We start from the raw sequence: 18,062 nt of genomic DNA on the forward strand, positions 1-18,062 counted from the left end.
TCCCCCTCCCTCCCTCACCCCCCCCATCCTCAGGATCCCACTCTGACTTAGTGCAGGATTTTAATTCAGAATGTAGATTGCAAGAAGGGTTTCCAAACATGGGAGTTTTCTAGGACTTCAAATACTGCAGCACCACAATTAACGTGTACACATCAAAAGGCCTGGGAGTAGATGGGTAAATGTGTGCACAAAGTGATGGATCCCTGCGCCAGGTACTAATCTGTCAAGCTTAGTGAGGTCTGCACACTTCTCTTAGTTTAACACTTACATTTAATTTGAAAACCAAATGGTTTTTAATGAGGTCTCTTTCCACGGTACCAATTCTTATTAAAAATCTATTATGGAGTCACCAGTATGAAACTACACTTGAAACTATTAATTGGTGCCCATACTGAGTTTACTTCATGGAATGCAGAATATATTTCTTTCCTTGTCTGGAGGAAGTAGCCATAAGAGGGTAGTCAAACGGCGCTGCCTTCAGGACTATCGACTGTGGCAAAGATTATAAGCTTTAGCTCGGGTGACCACACTAAGAGAATAAGAGACACAATCATAGTTTACATTAGGCTTTATTGGTCAACTGTGTGAAGTGGGGAAAGGATTTATCTCTTCATATTCAAGTGTTCGTTTACATGAAAGAGTCTGTACCTGAAACTTTGAGATTTCAGACACTGAAGTCAACCACACTATTCATGTACTAAGATAAATAAGAAAAATAATGATGATACTAGAATGGTACTTTCATAACAACTTATCATGCATGGTACTTCATATGGAAAGAATGAAAAATATGTAATGTTTAGAGTTAGACGCTCAGCTCTGAATGTGCAAATCAAACTGGGTGCTGAGCTGACTATCTTCGTAGTTCTACAAAGGCCCCCAACCAGTAATGTAAAGACGGATATCTCGTAGGGCAATGAACTGAATGTCTTAGGATGGCAGTAATTCATACCACCGTTCTGCAGAACATGGTATCTGCCTAGACCCATTCCTTAGAAAACCTCCTGTCTCACCCTAGCTGTTGATAGTTTGCACCAATGCTGGCTTTCTTTAATCTGTGGATACATTATTGGAACCTTCCCTCTGTTTTCAAGAGCCATCTTCCCTTGGTCTATTTGTCCGTATATGCACACTTACCTGTTTCAGGCATTGATCAAGTTGGAGAAGTGCACAGGACATGGAATTCATTATAATTTGATTGCCTCCGTGAACACCAGCACCCTCTTCTGGTGTCTGTGGATATTGCACTCATAGGTGTCCTTACCTCCATAAACAATCATGCATACACATAACATCAAAAAATTAGTAGTTTACACATAGTGCATTGTACATGAATAGTATAGTCTTTGTGGGTTGCTAAGAAATCTTGAGTGACTGTATACTACTGACAAGAACATGGCCATGGTAAGGACTCCAATGTCTCTGACCCATGGGCATGGACAGGCATTGCCTGGGTCAGGCTCTCAGAATGGCGAGGCCTCCCCTGCTCAGAGTACAGATGCTGGCAAATGATTAACTGTTAGCTGAAGGCAGTGTGTACAGTGTCAACTGCAGCTTCCTTATCCAGGCTGTTGAGGGCAACCTGAGACCACATCTCTTCAGAGACCTCCCAGCCCACCTCCTTGCTGACGCTGTAGCTAATGCATGCACTGAGTTTCCCGACTGCTGCTGCTGCATTTCCGTCTCAGTCCATGGCTCACCTCATCCCCTCTGTGCTGTATGAATGTGCGTCAATTCCTCACTAGTGATCAGTCCAGTTAAGTGAACCCCAAAGCTGTGGCGTCCACGGCAGCTCCTCCTATAAAAGCATACCTCGGGTTACACTCAGCTTGTTATATCATAGTGTTCACAAATGTGTGGATGGCATCTGTTGGCGGGAGGTTAAGATCCTGTTTCCCCAGTGCAGGGGGATGCCGGGATGTTGAGGTGGGAGCGGGTGGATGGAAGAGCATCTTTATAGGAGCAGGGGGAGGGGAGAGAGAATGAGAAAGCAGGGAAAGGGGATAACATTTGAAATGTAAATACAAAATAAAAAGTGTTTAGGGAGGTCATATACCTTATCCTTCCTCGGTGGCCTCAGTTATAAACGGGTTTGTATCTATGAATGTACCTTAATGAGCAATGTCTTGTTACCAAATTAATGCAAATACAGCGGGGTCCAGAAAGACAATGTGCATGTCAGTCTCTTGAACACTGTAAACTTCAAAATCACAAAGAACCTGTAATTTAAAAGGAAACAGAGAATCCCTGTAAGAGTAGATGCTCTCCTCCACTTCTCTTGGCTAGCTTCTAGACTCCATGTATTGTTGGCCATGACTCTGACCCAAGGAGTCACTATTCATCCAGGGGCAACAAGCCAACTGTCACTATAAGTGTGTACCACAGTGCATCATTCAACACCATTATCCCTAACATTTCAATCACAGAATGCACGCATATCCTCCATGAAACTAGAAGCTGGCTTTCAAAGGCAGGGATAAAGTCGAAGCAGAGGGGCTCTGAGATGCTGGGGGACAGCCCAGGTCTATCCTTCTCTAGAGCATGGGTGTGTCCTCACAGACACCCTTCCTTCCCATCAGAAGTCACTTCCCATCAGGACACTCCCAGCTGGGCAGGTAGAACCTGAAGAATGCTGTGATTCTAAGCTCTTTTGCTTTTTTTAAATTTTAAAGTTTTACACACACACACACACACACACACACACACACACACACACACAATGTCTGCTTCTATGTTTTAGTCAGCCACCTCCCTATATGAAGCGATGGGCTTGAACAGTAGAATAACAATCTAATGGGAGGAAAGGAGTTTTGCCCCTGGCATCGGGTATTATAAACAGTCATGACTGCCAGCTCAAACCCTTTTGCAAGAGACTATGTTCTTTGTCAAGCCATGTCTCCCCTTTAAAATATGCTTGCTGCCATATGTCAGTGCTGGGCCAGCTGCACTGCTAAGAGGAGCCTTTGCTCAACTTGTATAATGTTTTACAGGTTTGCCTCGGGGGTCACTCTCTGAGAGGCGTTTACGTCACAGTGAAGTCTGACAACCAGAGAACGGAAAGATGCCAAGAAATGCAGGGTTGGAGAGGAAAGGAATACTGCCCAGTGCTCACAGCCTCTCTATTTATCTGGCCCCCGCTTAATGCCAGAAGCAATGTTTTCATTACGAAGAGAAGGAAAGAGAGGTCAGGGACAAGTATGAGGTTATATAAACATTATCAGCAAATATAAGATTACAACCACTCAGCTCACCCTTCCGGCTATCTAATCAGAAAGGGTAAAACATGCAGCTTTTCAAATGTTCGGTATTTAATTATGCATCCACCATCACATCCATCCTGGTAAAAATACAAGGAAAACGTTTCCTAGTTAGATTAATACGTGAATATATCTCAAGAGCTCTGTGGCTGGCTTCACTGAGAGCCTCAGAGGCAGCGGTGACGAATCTTGTCCTATTAATACAAACTCAAGCTGACATAAGAGTCACTAAAGCTGAGCATGAAGTCACTTAAAGAACAGTGCTACAGTAAATGGCATTAAATGTTTTCCAAAGCAGAATGGAAGATAGCGTTTCCTGAGCCGCCTCTGCCCTCTTGAGTACCACATGCCTCATTATAAACTTAAGTGGGTTTCAGATCATTTGCAGAACCTTGGGCTGTACTTCCAGATGCTTAGAAGTCCAGAAGGCTCGGGACACAGGCCCTTATTCAATTCCCCCTGTTGCCTTGCTTTCATCACAACAAACACATTTGATATGAGAGCCAATTTTCCAGTGACTTCTAAGTTCCTGGAAACAATATGGAAACTTATGCACAGATGAACTTTCAGACAAACTTCAATGTGGGGAAGGGAAAAGGGTGGTGTGTCCTAGTGGGTTGGGGAGAGTGGAGTTGGACAGAGAAGGTAGAGATGGCAAATAAGACCAACACACCTTGTGGACATACATGTGGAAAACTTTTCAACAAATAAATGTTATTTGTAAAAAGACAAGAACAACACCATCTCAGTAAGGTGGTTTGTAAAACAAACACTGGTCTGTAAAACAAAGCCTCAAAGCCTCCAGATGAAAGCCCACGGAGTTGCTCACAGAGACCTCACAGCCAGAGGATGATGGGATAGGCCCAGTACATAGGAAGTGAATATTCTACTAAATACAACAGCCAAAATATACGAAAATCAAAACTGCACATTCTGCCTACAGAATTAGCAAAGAATTATCTTTTTACCAGTTGAAAGGATAAAGGAAAGTAACTAAGGTAGTTGCATGTTTTTATTAGTAATTATCTTTGTTCTCAATTGACGTCAATACCCAAGGCTCCTACTGCTCCGAACAGAAATCCAGAGTCCGTCTCAGTTCTTTTCCACATTCAGAGATGGAAGAAAGCTCTTCTACAGCCGATTGTCTGCACCAACACTGTACCTCTCTACTCTTGTTCCACATTCTCCTGTCTTGCCAAACCTCTCTCTCCCCTGCAACCCAGAGACCTCTCATACTCCGAACAGCACATGTAAGAAAACCCATCCAAGAATCTGAAGACATCTTCTTCCAAGAAAAGCATAGATATACTCTGTAAAGTTCGTAATTTGTTTTTTATATAGTCAAACCATAGAGGCAAATCTCAGCATTCTACATGTCAGGATGGTATGTGTACAGTACTTTGCAAGGCAGTGAGATTTCTCTAATTCATACTTCCTCTGTGCTCTAGTGTCTAGATTGAGTAGCCTGAGCTTGTGATGCTACTGGGAGAAGGTTTAACCCCATATAAAGGTGGGTCCACCAGAAGGACCCAAAGGTGGGTCTATCAGAACTATACTGGGGCTTCAAAAAAGTGCTAATGAAGAAAACACCAGTGTCCCAGCTCCTTTCTCTCCATTTCTTTGCTCCCTGGCCACCATGCAGTGAACAGGATTTTTTTCACCATAGTCTCCTACCATGATGCTCTGTGAAATCCCAGGGTATAGGAAGAGAGCAAGCAGCCAAGGTCTGCAGTCTTACAACCCATAAGGCAATGTAAATGTCTCCTCTTATGTTGATCATCCCACGTGTTTTGTAGCAAGAGAAAGCTTCATGATACAAGTCTTTCACTCAATCTACATGCAAACAGAGAACACCAATGTTACATAGAATAATACCCAAAATCCATAAATGGCAAGCCATAGAGACAGTGACTCAGGCTGCTAGGGAATGACAATTTTGACATCATGACATCCCTGTTTAAGGCACAATTTCCATTCTGCCTCAACAGAACATTTTTGAAAGAATAGTTTTATAAGTACATGTTGAGAAAATGAAGGGTGATATCAAAAGGGGTCAAGAGAACTTGGAATATCTCCACTGGTTTTTATTTTAAAAATGACAGCAGGATCATTCTAGAAGCCAACATGAAAGTCCCTCAAATTATGCTTTTTCGGGAACCTTAGAAGTGCTCAAATAAGGGGCTAGAATGATGTTAAAAGAGCTTTTATACAGAGGATCCAAGTTTGGATTCCAGCACCCACATTAAGTGGCTCACAAGCAATAGTAACTCCAGCTCCTGAGGATTTGATTACCCTTTCTGGCCTTTGCAGGTACCTATATTTACAGGTACATACATATAAATCATTTAATATACTATTTAAAAAGAAGTCTCTTAAAATTAAAAATTATAATAACAGCACAAATAACAATTAATGTATGCCTTCACATTATCCCAAGTATTTCCAACAGGTATATTACTATACCTATTATACAGATGAGAAGACAGAGGTATAAAGAGGCTGGTTACTTGTGCAGAAGCCCAAAGCTCTGATAAAGTCCCATCCTTTGGCCACACAATGTACTGCTTAGTGACTAATACAGAAGAGAAGGTACCTTAGATTAGTAACACAGGTGAGTCTTCCAAGAGAGTCAAAGATTTATTCTACATTAAACAATGACAACAAATGTTAATTTTTAGTTATGTATATAGAGTTACAGTCTTTACAGTCAAAATAATATAGTCACTAAAATACATTTTACCATGTATTTTTAATATGCAAAAATAAGTTGCCATGTGGGTTATGGGAACCAAGACAAGGTCCTCTACAAGAGCACCCAGTGCTCTGAACCACTGAGTCATCTCTCCAGATCCATAATTTTCAAACCTCCCAGTGGTGTGCTACTACCCACAGAAGCATTGTTCCACAGGGAAATTTTCAAGTATAGCATTCCTTCTGGTGAATTATAAATCTCATTATTATATTGGTCAATAGCTCAGGGTGTTTCAAAGATGTCATCAGAAGATCTCTAGGACACCAAAGACAAATGTTTCAATTCGACATAAGAAAGATCTCCTAGATATTGATGGAGCTACATACGTCAACAGCAGTGGTTTCCCAGCAACATTATCATCAAAACAATGTAGAAGTGTCTTCATTTTTTTTTTAGTTCTGTAACCCCTCACCCTACAAATAACAACAAAACTTTTAGTGGAATATGTAAGAGTAAGAAAGCAAGTCTAGAGAAAAGAGTAAAGGTGGGGCAGAGAGAAAAGAGTAGAGGTGGGGCAGAGAGAAAAGAGTAAAGGTGGGGCAGAGAGAAAAGAGTAAAGGTGGGGCAGAGAGAAAAGAGTGGGCTTTTCCAATGGGCAGAGAATTGCACAATGAATTCAGTCTCCAAGGCTCCCAGTACTTGTGGCAGACAGCTGAGGAATCCAGGAGTTTGGATGGGATGGAAATACAGATAATTTGAGGCAAGAAGTTCTGTCCGTATCAGGAGGAACAGCATGACATGGGAGGACACAGCAAGAAAGTGCAAGCTTGTCAGAACTATGGCCACTCTAACAAAATACCTCTCACGTAAGTGTGACAGAAAGAAAGAAAGTGGGGAGGAGGGAGGGAGGGAGGGAGGGAGGGAGGAAGAAAAAAAGAAAAAGAAAAGATGACATTCCTATCAGAGTTTTCACTGTGTTTTGCTTTTCTATGTTGGGATTTCACCATGGGCTGTTCCTTGTCACCAAACTAACTCTTCACAATGTCCTTTTTTTTTTTTGGTATTCATTCTTTGGCCTGCTAGTCTCACTCGCTTGTAGAAATTATTAGACGGTTCTGTGTATAATTTCCAGCCCCAGTCTTGCTGTGTTCAGACTCTATACATAGCTAGTTGTTCTCTTGCTCCCTCTCCCAAACCTCTCATGTGTGTGTGGGGGGGGGGGGGTGTTGTTTGTTGTTGTAGTTGTTGTTGTTATTGTTGGATGCAAACCAAGATTTCACTAATACTAGGAAATCACTTCAGCCTGAGCAGAGTCAGCTACTTGAAGGTTTCAAAAAGGTGATGATATTCTCTCTCCAAATCCTGCTTCCTTCTGCTGGTCCCTAGTCACTCTTCTTTACCTTCCCATGTCTGATGTAATTCTCTAGGGGAACCAAGAGCTATCAGTAGGCACCACCACAACTCCGGAACCATTCTGCCATTTGTCTATATTTCCAATTCAAAGGGAAGTCCAGAGGTTACACCAGTGTCTAAACTACTTAAAGTTGACTGTAAAGCCCCTCATCCTAGATTATATGCCAAAGGAGCCTCTCGTGTCTTTGCTCCATGAACTGTACCCCTCTGTGCTGTCTATCTTCAACCTCTGTGCTATTTCTTCAAAGCCTTCAGTGTTTTTGGGAATAAGTGTTCATTGGTTGATGTCTTAGCCAGTAAATCTAAAACTTTCATGTTTGTTTAGAGGCACCATGAAATGGGGATTGCTAGATTCCTGCCTCCAGGGTTTCAACCCATCAGGCTGGGTGCGGAGACATTGTGTTTCTATCAGTAATTTTCAGGTAATAATGATAGGAAAGCCAAGGCAGGGCCCTTCGAGAGCCATGGCCTTACAGAGTTCAAGCTCATGAAAAACAGGTCCTTGCCTTGATAGTCCCCATATCCCCAGTATATAGAAAGATCCTTAGATGATATTCACAAATAATCCATTTTTGAATGAGCCTGTTCTAATGCAATAGACATTTTCATGGGCAATAGATTTAAGTTATTCCTTCAGAAAATTTCTAAAATAAAACTGTGCATAGTTGTACACTATATATATGAATCTTTGTCAAACATGGTATACATCTCAATGGAAATGAGGGAATTGCAATAATAAATGTGCTGATAATTAAAACAATGTGCCCATTTAATAATCATTCATTTATAACTAAGCTATTAAAAATCAAGTCTTTAAAGGCCCAGCTGACAATCTCATTCCATTCTTCATGCTGTTCTTTTTTCTAAACTCCAATTTTTCCTTTATTATTCCTCTCACAATTCCTTTGAAAATATAAATAATTAGCCCACAGCAGCTACAATGTTCCAGTTCATGTCTCCAAAAATGTGCACAGATTTAAAACTGGGTCTGCTTGTTTCTTTCATGTCTGGCCAGCCTGTTTCTAGCCACCTGTAGGTAAGGCTCACAAATCCAACAACAGGAGAAAGGCCCTAGACCTCAGGGCCAAAGTTGAGCTAGGAATGAATGTGAGACAGGAAAAATAATAGAACAAAATTAATAAAATTAGTTATATTGGGTACAGAAAAATGCACCTTTAAGGTTTGAAGGAAACATATTTTGTTCTATGAGAGAAGCATGGTCATTCTTTCCTCTAAACTGGATGGATAGGAAGGATGTTCACCAAAGGGGTGGAAAGAGGACATGCCATGAGTTCTACCCCCCCCCCCCAGGTCCCTCTCCCTCTATCACAGCCAATCAGTCAGCTCTGAGTATGAGTCCCTCGTGAGTAGCAAAGCATGAAAATGAAATCTCCAGTAGATAGAATACATGCTAGGATTTCTCGGAGCACTTGGCTCTGATATCTTGTTTGTTGGACTCTGATCTCATTCCTTTTTGTGACAGGGCCAAGGGTTTCATACTGGGTGCTGCTAAGCACGTGAAATCCAGAAGCAAGAGAGGAATCAATCATCCTTGGGACAAATTCTAGAAGTGATTTGGCAATAGGGACAAATATCTGTTGTCCTCTTATTTTATGTTTTGATGAACATACATTAGAACAAAGCAACAATCAAAACACATAGTGTAGCAAACACTTCCCGAGCTATTGGCAAGCATGAGAAAAGCAATTATAAATATTTCTGAGGCATCTGCCTGTGTCTCTTGGCTGACCATTCACAGTAAAAATTGACTCCTTAGTTGGATGCCACTAAGCAAACACCAGGAGGGGTCTCACCCACTTCCCAGCAACTGTGCAATTAGAAAAAAAAATCCAATTCAAATAAAACAATATGCTAAATCTGCTATTGATTTTAGCTCCTATATTTCTCTAAGATTCACGCTGCCATTGACTGCCCTAACCTAAACCCAACCCATCTTCCTTGCTCCACATTATTTCAACAAGAAATGTAGCAAACTCAGTATGGCTCAAATGCGTCTTGGTTCATTATCACATGCTTCTTCCTTTCTCTCTGCTTCTGTATGGATTGCATGCTCCATTAAGACTGTCCTGCTTGACTACTGTAAAACGTATGTCTCTTCACACTGATCCCAAGGACTACAGTGCAATGCATGTGTTTTTCCATCAGACTGAATAGGTCCAAACCTTTGTGCCCTCACCGAATAATGTCACTGTCAACAAGTTTCTATAATGGTCAATGTTAGCTATATCATCTTTAAACAGCTGTATATACCTCCCTAGTATAGAATATAGGAAAAACAAAGGGAAAGGCTACCATTAAACTTTTAAGCAAATCCTAGCTCATGGTAGGTTTAGACTTCCCTCTCCATCCCATGCTAGGTCATACCCATCTTCAAAACTTACTTCATGAACCATCCCAATAGGCAATCTGTTTGTCATAGTTATACTGACAATATCTAAGATATGGAATCAGCCTAGAAGGGCATGGCCAAGAGATAAAAGATAAGATGGGCTATATGCATAAAGTCACAACCATTGTTAGGCAGTAATAAAGAAAAATGCACTTGAGATAAATGGCTTGAACTCAAAGATATGACGCTAAGTCATAGAAGCCAGCAGGACAAGTAGCACATATTCTCTCATAAGTGAAAGTTAAAAAGAAATGAACATGACAGTAAAATGGCTATTTATAGATCGTGGGACGGAGGTATGACAACATGTGATTGCATTGGTCAGTTCACATTGTAAACACACATAGGAAGTCACTTAGTAATTAGCATACGGTAAGAACTTATTAGATGCATCTCTCCTCAAATAATTGTTCCTCTCGTTACCTTCCTTGGTTCACTTTCCTCATTCTGCCACAGGCTGTGAAACCTGCCTAACTAGCCAAAATTTCACATCCTCTTTCTTTGCTATTTGTACATGGGATCTGTTAGGCGATGCCTTACGTTCACTACTACAGGCTTTTGCATCTTGATGCATTTAGTCATTTTCCTTTTTAATTAATCAGTAAGTGTATGTTCTAAGTCTAAATTATCCCTTTATTCTAAATAAGTTAATACATGTCATAAACAAGAATAAAAATATAGAACAACTGATTGAACACAGATTAAAAAACAGAATTTTTATAATACATTTTTATAATTCTTATACTCCCACTGATGCAAAGTTTAATACAATTAAAAACACAACACGTTTTTATTATTTAGACTTCTAGATTTGAGACACACATTCCTTATGCAATTTAAATCATCTATCAAAAAGTGACTTCACATCAGGCTTTGTGCCTGTAAAGTCAGACATGATCAAGGAGTCACCAAGCATGCTATGATGCCTGCATACCTCCAGGTGGCGCCAGCCCAATTTATTTTATATAGAAGTATATAGCAAGGAGTCATGTACACTATCTACTCTCCTTAAAAGATGGCATCTCATGGTGGGTAGAGGCATTTTGGGATAAGCTAGAAACCTAGGGAAATGAAAATTCTCAGAAATCTATGAGGGTGACCTTAGGTAAGACTCCTAGCATTGGGAGATAAGGAACCATCCACTGTGACCAGAAAAAACTTCCAATGGAGGGATTGGTACAGCAACCAGTCACAAAATATTCAACCTATAATTTTTCCTGCCTATAAGATGTACATAGGTAAAGACTGGAGCAGAAATGGAGGGAATAGCCAATCAAAGTCTTGTTCAGCTTGAGACCCATGCTGAGAGGGAGCCTACACATGACAGCGCTAATGAGACCTGATATATCTGCAGACAGGAGCCTAGCAGCAGCAGCATCAGATAGACTTCACCTAGCAACTGATGGAAAGAGAAGCAGAGAGCACAGCCAAGCATTACGCAAAGCTCAGAACATCCTGTAGAAGAGGAAGAATTGCAGGAGATACCACAAAACAAAACAAACAAAAGCACAGAATCAATTAACTTGCATCCATTGGGCTTATAGAGACTGAACTGACAACCAACCAGGGAACTGACCTAGGCTCTCTTCGCATATAATACACGTTCTGTAGCTTGTTCTTCATGTGAGACTCTGCAGTAAGAGTAGGGTTGCCTCTGACTCTTGTTACCTGCCTTTGGACCTTTTTATACTACTGCACTGCCTCATCTAGTCTCAATAGGAAAGAAAAGAACATGACTAATCTTACTGCAACTTGATATGCTATGTTGGCTTTATATCCATGGGAGACCTGCCCTTCTCTGAAGAAAAATGGAGGAGTAGCTGGGGCCTGAGGAGATGGGAAGAAAGGACTAAGAGGAGAGGAAGGGGGGAGACTCTGGTCAGAGGGTAAAATTAATTAATTTAAATAGTTTTAAAGGAAAAAAAGAGAGGGAGTCTCACAATCCAAGTAGAGCAAGCCATTGTGCTCATTATTGGGAATATGGCTAAGTCAGAGTACTGCTCTGTAAGTAGCCAACATGAAGGTCTCATGGAGACAGAGTACTAAACAGCTTTGTAGCTTCCCAATGGCAAAGAGATTAGTTCTCCTGCCACTACAGTGAAGATCCACTTTAGACTTTCTTCTAGAGAGACATAATCAAATGGTACTCATAAAATAATGCACAATAACTGAACTGAAATGAAATAAGATTTCAAAGTTCATTTCCTCAGTAGCAGTGGCTACAGTTCCCATGTCTAAAAGCCCCATGAAGTACACATAAAATGTGTCCCTTGTCACAGAGAGTGCTAGAAAACAGAGTTGCCTCTGGAGAATAGAAGCAAAAAAAAAAAAAAAAAAAAAAAAAATCTGCCTCTTGAAGAAAGAATCTAAGTATGTCACTTTGTTTAGCTAAGTCCTTTATTAATTGTATTATGGACTCTCTGTTTCCAAAAATATAATAATTGGTCATCATTATCTTTTAGATAAGGAAGGAAGAAAGGAGAAAGGGAAAGAAAGAAAGAGAGAGAGAGAAAGAAAGGAAGGAAGGAAGAAAGAAAGAAAGAAAGAAAGAAAGAGAAGGAAGGCAGGCAGGCAGGAAGGAAGGAAGGAAGGAAGGAAGGAAGGAAGGAAGGAAGGAAGGAAAGATACCCCTTAGATTCAAAACATCTGTTAATCTCCATTTACAAGCCTAGAAATCCTCCAAACCAGTATTAGACTTTTCTTTTTAAGTGATAGAGAACATTATTTAATTTTAAAAGCCCCCATTGAATGATTTATATATATATATATATATATATATATATAGTTTTTGGTTTTTGATTTCTAAGTCAGTTACTTTTATGGGCACAAAGTGGCTCAACTTAGACACATTTATGCAAATTGATCTCCTACCCGGTTTTTGCTATTTTTTTTTTGTTTGTTTGTTTGTTTTTTACTTTCTAGTACTGCATACCCTTGAGCTTTTCAATATTTCCAGTTTTAGATGATTCGGGAATCTAAAATCTTTTTAGAAATGTCCCCTCCCTATTGTCAAAATGAAGGTATTCTTAGCATTTCTTTATGCAAAGTTCCTAGGTAGATAATGCACATGGGTCAGTCTATCTAGTACCTATTTCAGCTGACAGGATGCTGGGTAATTTGTCTATAATTTCCTCCCACTAGACCAGTTTACTGTGTCTTCCAACCTTTAAGAAAGATACAAATAAATATTTGAATAATGCAATTGACATTCCTCATGCCAGACTGGCTCTGGCTGAGGAAGGGCAGATGGGTCCCTGTTTGATTTCAGAAAGAAATGCAATATAGTGCTTTCCCAAACATGATCCTGCACCATACTAGAAGTCTATCAAGATGTAAATAGGTAGGCTTCTATGGATCACATTCTAGGATTCTGTCATAATCGTATGCTTGGAAACTAGGAATATATATTTGGAAAGGTTTCAGGAGCCTGAGAAGCATCTTCTGGTTTGACTATCATTGTCAGGATGGCAAGCTCAGGGGAAAAGTGTTTCACCCTGTGTATCCCCAACCAATTAAGTTTGAGTAGCAAAGAACGGTTAGGACACTTCAAAATAAGTCAGTGAGACCAATGGTTCACATTCCAGCAGCCTTTATTATTTATTTAATCCATCTATGAATATATTTATTCATAAATACATGAATTTATGCATGACATATACACATCAATAAATAAATGCAATTTTCAAGCTATGCTGCAAAATTGGGTCATAATGAATATTCAGTTTGCTGCATGTGGTAGCTGGAGGAAGCATAGCAAGAAGTCATGGGCGGATCTGCATTATGTCATTATGGTTGCCACCAAGAAGATATCCTAACAATAAAATTCTGCACTCCTGCTGCATTTCAAAAATCAAACAGTACAGACAAGTGTAGAGTCTTATCCCATTGTCCTCAGTGTTCAAAGAATCTCTAAAATGTGACTCCCTTTCAAAGGACTAATTGGATATTAATTAAAATCTGGTATTATTTTGTTGGTATTGTTTTATTCCCTACAGCAAGAATTTGTTAGTTGTTAAAAAAAAATATTAGGGGGTAGATGGAGGGATGACAGGTGAAAGAATGGACATGTGGATGGATGGATGGATAAATGGATGGATGGGAGGATGGGAGAATGGATGAGAGGGTGGGAGAGTGGATGGAAAGATGAGTGCATAAATAGATGGATGCATATAGGAGGATGGGTGGGAAGGTGGTGAATTGGAGGATGCATGGGAGGATGGGAAGATGGATGATGCATGGGCGGGGGGGGAGGATGAATGGATGGATGGATCTGAGTTGTGTAGAAGGTCATTTTATAGTATTCCCAGGGCAATACAATTTCCAAGATCATAACGGAGGTTTTCAGAAGACTGCTACTTTCAATCTAAGGTTCCTTAACATACTATCTTTACTAGCAATTTGTCAATCCTTCTTTAAGTCAGGGTGAAAGTCATCCCTTCAGGAGCCTTAATACTTGGTTTTGTATAAGAAAAGCAATGTAATTCTTATTTGTTATGTATGCCAAGGCCTTTCCTTAAGGACCACATGTTTATGATAAGGTTTATAATGACCACCAGCAGTGAGTATTCCTTGGGTGCCTACTATTGCAATGCATATTGCCTTATTAAAACTTTATAGCATCCACTCAGGAGATAAGGGAACTAGTTTACACAAACTCCAGTGAGGTTACATGTCAAACATACTAAAATCAACCAGATAGGAGGACAACGAATCAATGTTTTCAGCTAAGTTCACCAACAAAAGTCATGCATTTTTTCACTGTGCTTTATGGAAGCTCCACTTTCTCAGGATGCTCAGCTATCACTAAATTTGTAATGTGTACAAACAAAGATAACTGTGAATAAAGCCATAACCAAAAATCTAAAATGGTAATCAGGCAATGATGAATGCTGTATCTCAAACAAGGGGAAAGTCAAGGACCAGCACCCAAGAGATGTTAGACCAACATTCATCTTTTAAATGTGCATTGTGGCATGCATGTGCATATGTACACACACACACACACACACACACACACACACACATACACACACACTAAATTAAACTAAAAGAAAATACTTAAAATTTATTATCTAAATAGGTAAAAAAAAGGTCTTTACAGAATTTTTAAATGAAAAATTATATATCATTTCAACAGGGTTAAACATTAGATTTGAAAGAATATTGCAAAGATGTTGTCAAGTACCATCTGAAAGGCTTTACCAACAAATAAGGGCACATCATTAATATTTAAAATGTTATAGAGCAGAAAACTAATGAGCAAAAATACAAATGGCTAAACAATACAACATGTCAGCTTTATGAATAATACCATATAAGGATAAAGCTATGCTTTTACACATGCCATATTTATTAGTAACTCTAGAAAGTATTAGAAATATATGATTCTCATTTTCTATTTATTTCTATATTATCTAAGCAGCAAAAAGGAGAAGAAAAACAATGAACAACTTGAAGCAAACAATGAACATACATGATTTAATAACCAAAAAAAATCCACATAAAAAAACCTACATAGTCATACATCTAGTAGTCAATACTGTAAAAAACTGAATTAAGCTCACACATCTCTTGAAAATGTTATAGTGTTCAAATGTTGCTTCAAAATATGTCTCCTATCAACTTACTCTTATCTAACTTTTAATAGACCAAGGCTTTATTTAATCAAAAATTAAGCCAGAAAAGCAAGTATTTATAAGGTAGATAGTTTACACTAAGACATAATTGATAGGCTGTTTCTGGAAATGAGGTTTGGATGGAGGGCTCTGAGGGAATGTGTATGTATGCCAAAGTGAATAAAGGGGTCACTTTGTGTGGGGAGGGGAACTGGCCATCATACCAGAAGCCACAAATTCTGAAACCAGCACTGCCAGCTACCGAAAACTCAGATTCATTAAAGGGCCCTTGTGCAGGAGTTTAAACTATGCCTCCTGATTGGAAGGAAGCAGCTGTGGCTGCAGATGTGCTCTCCCCCCATGACCCAGGCCAAGGATCTGCTACAGAGAAGAAGGTTGATATAGCTTTAACGCTGGCAGATTAGATAGTTGGCCTGTTTGTTAGACATAATTGAATCTGCATCATTGAGAGCAGCTCTTGATGACGCACAATGTCACACATCCAGCATAAGAAGGACAAGTTAAGACCTGGTGACAGAGCCCACGTGTCCTTCCATAAAAATCTAGAATGGGTCTCATGTCAGAGTAAGCAGGAATACAGGCAGCAGAGGTGATGATCAGGTCCCAGAGTTTGGATTATTATCAAACAGAGAGTGCTTTGGGTATGATGAGAGATGAGGGAGGGAAGAAAAGAGAGAGAGAAAAGAGAGAGGAAGAGAGATGGAGGGAGGAAAAGAGAGACTCTCACATATCATTAAACCCATAATGCATCTAGCCATAATCTTTTGCATACCTAATACCATTTAAGTGTTTTGTTTCCCGCTTTTAAAAACTAGCGGTTTGTAGGCACTGCCAATTAAATTGAAAACTTTTTAAAGAACTCACTCTGGCTAACCAACGTTCTTCAAAACAGTGAATTTTATGTTGTTCTTTATCTGAAAGTGTTTAGTTTCCCTTAGGGCTGCACAATGGCAGGATAAAGGCCTGGCTATGCTGGTTTATCTTGTGTCTTTCTCCTTCCCTTTAAGTCACATGCTTTTCCGTGGTAAATGTCTTAAACCTAGAGGTAAGTCACTTTCTCCCTTTCTTTTTCTCCATCAATTGCTTATTTATTCATTCTACAGCCTGATTGCAGTCCTGCTCCCTCTTCTCCTCCCTCCCTTACATACCCCCATCTTCCATTCCCCCTCCCTTTAATAGGACAGAGCGCCCCTATAGGTGCAATCCCACACTGGTACATCAAGTCACAGATGGACAAAGCTCATCCTCTCCCACCAAGGCCTGCTAAGGCAGCCCAGCTATGGAAACAAGATCCAAAGGCCCACAACAGACTCAGAGACAGTAGTGGATTTTAAAATCTAGAGCAGAATTCTAATCTTAAATAGGTTTCTCCACTTGTCTAATGGAGACCCATCATCTCCCAATGGCTTACTATGAAGAGAAGTAGAGCTTCTATAGTACTTGGAAAGGAACTCAGTATCCCTAGTCTTCGGGGAAACACAAATGAAAACCGCTTTGAGATTCCATCTCACCCCAGTCAGATAGCTGCCACAGAAAAACAAATGGCACCAAGTAGATGCTGAGCCTGCATGGCCTTTGTGGGGACAGAATCACATGGTTCCAGCCCCTGGGATAGGGACTTGGTGTGAGATTTTATGAGTTTTAGTGACTGCTGTGGACACGAGGCTTGTTTGTATAATAATGTACATATTTTCTGGAACAAATAACTCTCTAGCAGTGGAGGACTTTCCTTCCAAGGACTGTCCTTCCTGACAATACCAATGACTCCATGATAATTAGAAGCAGCGAGAGTTCAGGAGTCGAGACTGTAGCTGTCTCAGCAAAATGGTAACTGCTGGGACCCTCAGGACAGCCTTTAAGGCTGTGGAAAGGAACTCTAAAGCCATGTGTTTAAATATATATAATTTCTCAACTAAACCAAAATATGATAGAATATGAATTATCAGGGGCTTCATGAATCTAAATGAACAAAGGCAGCTACAATATAAGCCGGCTTGTCTGAAAGACACAAAGGCAGGGATATATAAAGGCAGGCAGATTCCCGAGTTTAAGGTCAGTCTGGCAAACAGCCAGTCCAGGTACAGGTGTGGTGGAAACGGTAAATTCAGGGCAGGGTCCCACCCCGCTAAACAGAGTCAGGCAGATCTCTGCATTATTTTACAATGTTAAAAGAAAATGTATACGTGTTCTTTCTCAAGAATTAGGGGTATGGGGATCATAAGATACCATTCATGGGATAATCAAAAAGGAACCTGGAATAAATCACTGACTTGATGTGTAAATAAAAAAACAAGGCTTGTGGTCTGCATGAGATGAGCTAGCAAAAAGTGATGGCAGTTCTTTTCTCTAGCAAGAGCTAAGCTGTCTGTCGATCTCTGGAGAGCAAAAACAACTTTTAAAGATTTTTTTCTAACAGGATTTCTGATTTGGTTGGAAGATTGAATAATATTTTTAATAACAGCTTTTCAGACTTTGATCTATAAGCCCATGAGCTAACCAGAATGTGTTTGCAATCTTTTACTAGCAGACAGAGAGAGAGAGACAGAGAGAAAGACAGAGAGAGAATGGAGAACGGGCAGGGCGGGGGGATAACAATCTGGAAAGTCATCTCTGCAGAACCCATGAGTTGACATGGAGTCATTTCTTTTCACCAC

The 18,062-nt window shown here is 40.1% G+C and overlaps 1 protein-coding gene across 1 annotated transcript in view; it reads right to left on the reverse strand.

The window, feature by feature from the left end:
* The window catches only part of PDE3A (phosphodiesterase 3A), a gene marked incomplete at its 5' end in the record, with an annotated part of 239,735 nt that overhangs the window by 116,563 nt on the left and 105,110 nt on the right, over window positions 1-18,062 (reverse strand). The gene's annotated exons all lie outside the window — the stretch shown is intronic.

The sequence above is a fragment of the Micromys minutus genome, assembly GCF_963924665.1.
Source record: "Micromys minutus genome assembly, chromosome: 3".
Taxonomy (NCBI): Eukaryota; Metazoa; Chordata; class Mammalia; order Rodentia; family Muridae; genus Micromys; species Micromys minutus.